The 3,716-nt window shown below is 37.4% G+C and overlaps 1 non-coding gene across 1 annotated transcript; it reads left to right on the forward strand.

Annotated features, from left to right (window-relative positions):
• Window positions 1-1,706: 1,706 nt before the first annotated feature.
• LOC128289547 (small nucleolar RNA R71) lies at window positions 1,707-1,812 on the forward strand. The gene has a single exon (XR_008279192.1). It is a non-coding gene; the product is annotated as a small nucleolar RNA R71 (small nucleolar RNA).
• The last annotated feature ends 1,904 nt before the right edge of the window (window positions 1,813-3,716 follow it).

A 3,716-nucleotide genomic window follows, 5' to 3' on the forward strand; every position in this document is an offset into this window, starting at 1 on the left:
TTATCATGTGTTCTCGATTTCTGTGTCCCCCGTTCATCTAGCTCCTCGATTTGTAGCATTCGTTCTTCATAGATAGGTCCTTTGTTGTTGTTTGAACACAAATCATATGCGTTCTTCGTAACTATTTCCTGCACAGAGGGTTTCACCACATGATCAGTACTAGTAGAATGATTTATTCAACCACCTTCAATTTTTGATGTGTTACTCGAATTACGAGCTTGAATGGTGATTGTTTCGTCTCTCAGACGAAGTGTGAGTTCACCTGTACCAACATTAATAATGGTTCTAGCAGTCGTTAAAAAGGGTCGTCCAAAAAATAAAGGTGCGTTAATATCCTCTTCCATGTCTAGAACAACAATGTCTACTGGGTTTATAAATTTATCGAAATTAACAAGAACATCTTCAATGATACCCCTAAGAAATCTAATGGTTTTATTAGCCAATTGAATGCTCATCTTAGTTTGTTTGGGTTTCCCAAAACCTAGTTGTTTAAACATTTTATAAGGCATAACATTAATGCTTGCCCCTAAGTCAGCCAATGCATTATGAACATCTAAACTACCAATTAAACAAGGAATCGTAAAACTCTCTGGATCTTTCAATTTGTTGGGTAGCTTATTCTATAGAATGGCTGAGCAAACTGCATTCAACTCCACATGCGATGCCTCATCTAACTTTTGTTTATTCGTTAAAATCTCCTTTAAGAATTTGACTGCGTTTGACATCTGTGAAAGAGCTTCAATAAATGGTAAGTTAATATATAATTTTTTTAATAATTTAAGGAATTTACCAAATTGTTCTTCTGTGCGGTCTTTCCTTGTCACGTTTAGGTATGGCACTCGACATTTGTATTCTTTACTTACCAGTTTCTGGTCATTGTGGTCCACCTCACCCTTACCTTTACTTACCCCAGTTTCTTGTCTCGGTTCTGGTTCAGGTGCAGCTATCCCTTCTGCATCTTGAATGGTAATTGTATTTATTTGCTCCCTTAGGTTAGATTCAATGTTACTCGCAGACTACCTTGTGGTCATTCAGAAATTAGTTTGGTGAGTTGCCCTATCTGAGTTTTGAGCCTTTGGATTGACGCTTGTTGATTATTAAGGGCTGTCTCGGTATTCTAGAAATGAGTTTCTAACATCGAGATGAATTTTGTCAACATCTCCTCAAGCTTCGGCTGCTTTTCCTACTAGTAAGGTGGTTGTTGAAAACACGGAGGATGTTGTGGCCTTTGATTTCCTTGACTGCTCCACGATAAATTGGGATGGTTCCTCTAACCTGCAGTATAAGTGTTACTATACAAGTTATTTTAGGGTCTAGAGTTATTGTTACCCATATATTGGACTTGTTCTTCCTCGATGCTAGGGTTAAAGGGTTGATATTCTATGCATGCTCCTCTTCTATTCGAATCGCAACTCATCACTGGATATACCTGAGTAGAACCACACAAACCGTCAATCTTTTTATTTAAGAGTTCTACTTAGTTAGATAGCATAGAAATAGCAACGAGGTTGAAAACGTCTGCTACTTTTGTGGGCTTTGTCCTCATAACTTGCCACTGATAGTTATTCAGTGACATCTCCTCAATAAGTTCGTAAGCTGCTTCAGGTGTCTTATTGCTGATAGTTCCACCCGCGGCTGCGTCAATCATTTGCCGAGTCGAGGGGTTCAGGCCATTGTGAAACATTTGGACTTGTAGCCAGAGTTGTAACCCATGGTGAGGGCATCTTTGCAAAAGGTCCTTGTATCTCTCCCATGCATCCTAGAGTGTTTCTAAATCCATTACACAAAAGAGGAGATATCATTACGTAATTTGGTTGTTTTAGCCGGCCGAAAATATTTTAAAAATTTTTCGGTCATCTATTCCTAAGTTGTGATTGATCCTGGCAATGAGTTCAACCACTGTTTAGCCTTATTCCTCAATGAAAAGGGAAACAACCGAAGGCGAATGGCGTCATCAGAAACGCAATTAACTTTAAAAATGTCGCAAAACTCTAAGAAATTTGCCAAGGGAGCGTTGGGATCCTCGTCTTGCAAACCATAAAACTGAACAAACTGTTGGATCATTTGAACGGTGTTAGGTTTCAGTTCAAAATTATTTGCAGCAACAGCAGGCCTAACTATGCTCGATTCAGTTCCTGTTAAATTAGGTTTAGCATAATCATACATAGTGGGTGGAGCAGGATTCTGATTTACCGGATCAGCAGCAATTGTAGGAGGTAGCGGATTTTCTTGGTCTTCAGCCATCTCCTCAGTTGTGGTTGAAGTGTCATCCTCTTGCTCGTCCTCTGTGTATCTTAGGCCTCACTTTCTTTCTTTTTGGTTTTTGCGAATTGTGCAGTCGATCTCACCGTCAAAAAGTAGTGGTCCTGACGGGTTTCTTCTGGTCATAAACTAGAAAAACTTGTCAGAAGAAAATAAATGAAAAACTAGAAAAGAAAATAAAAATTTAAATTGTAATAAAAGTAAAGTAATAAAAATCGAGTGTTCCTAATATCCTAGTTCCCCGGCAACGGCGCCAAAAACTTGATGCGTGATATTCGTGGCATGTTTTAAAAATTTATAAATGAATCGTTCTTGAGACTAACTTATTATCACGATTAAAGCAAGTGTCGCTATCGAACAGTAGTATAGTTTAGCAAGACCGGATTGTCGAACCCAAAGGAGCCACGAGTACTAGTATTTACTTCCTTTTTATTATCTAGCCTAAAAATCAGGAGGTTTCATTATCTAAACTAATTATTAAACTAAGAATACGCATAAATAAAATTTGGGAAAATACTTTTTATAAAATTCGATTGATTAAGACAACACCTAAGGAAAAATCCACCTAGACTTCACTTGTTATTTGGCTTTTAATCAGACGACTTATTCATTTGACTTAATCCGTAGAAATACCTAAGTTCTATTATTATCTATCTCGAGACTAATAACGTCTAACCCTAGGTTGAATAATTGAAATCTCTTTCTAATTAACACCCTAGAATTGCATTAACTCGATCTATGGATTCCCTTATTAGGTTTCAACCTAACCCGGCAAAATCTTGTCACCCTATCTCTAGGCGCGCAATCAACTCCGCTTAATTACGATAAATTTACTCTTAGACAGGGTCTATTCCTCCTTTGAATAAGAATGTTAACTTGAATCAATATCCTAAAATATTAAAACAAGAATTAAGAACACATAATTAAGAACAAATTAAATATTTATCATACAATTCAGATAATAATAACATGATCCATCTTAGGTTTCATTCCCCTTAGGTATTTAGGGGTTTTAGTTCATACTTATGAAGGAAAACATCTCAAAAGCCCATCTTAGTAACAGTTCATTTTCAGTTAGGGCCTTAGCCCAATACAGTAATAATATCAGTGTGGGCCTTAGCCCATTTCAGTAATAGTAGCAGTACAGATATGCAATCAAAAATCCTACCCAACCAGCCTCTACACTCTACTCCATCCATCCCTACACTCCATGTGGGGATAAAATCAACCCACCCATCCCCACACTCCAAAACAGCACTAGTTGCGGCACTAAACAGTATATGCAACAGAGCTACCAATATAGTACACTGCCTTCAATCATAATAAACCCATCCCCATGTAACATATCATCATATCATACATGTACGCAATATATATAAAATGGCATGCTCAATTACAGTCATACATCTTATAAGGGCATAATAGTCATTTTAGCACATAGGGGCATAACAGTC

This window comes from Gossypium arboreum, chromosome 2 (genome assembly GCF_025698485.1).
Source record: "Gossypium arboreum isolate Shixiya-1 chromosome 2, ASM2569848v2, whole genome shotgun sequence".
NCBI lineage: Eukaryota > Viridiplantae > Streptophyta > Magnoliopsida > Malvales > Malvaceae > Gossypium > Gossypium arboreum.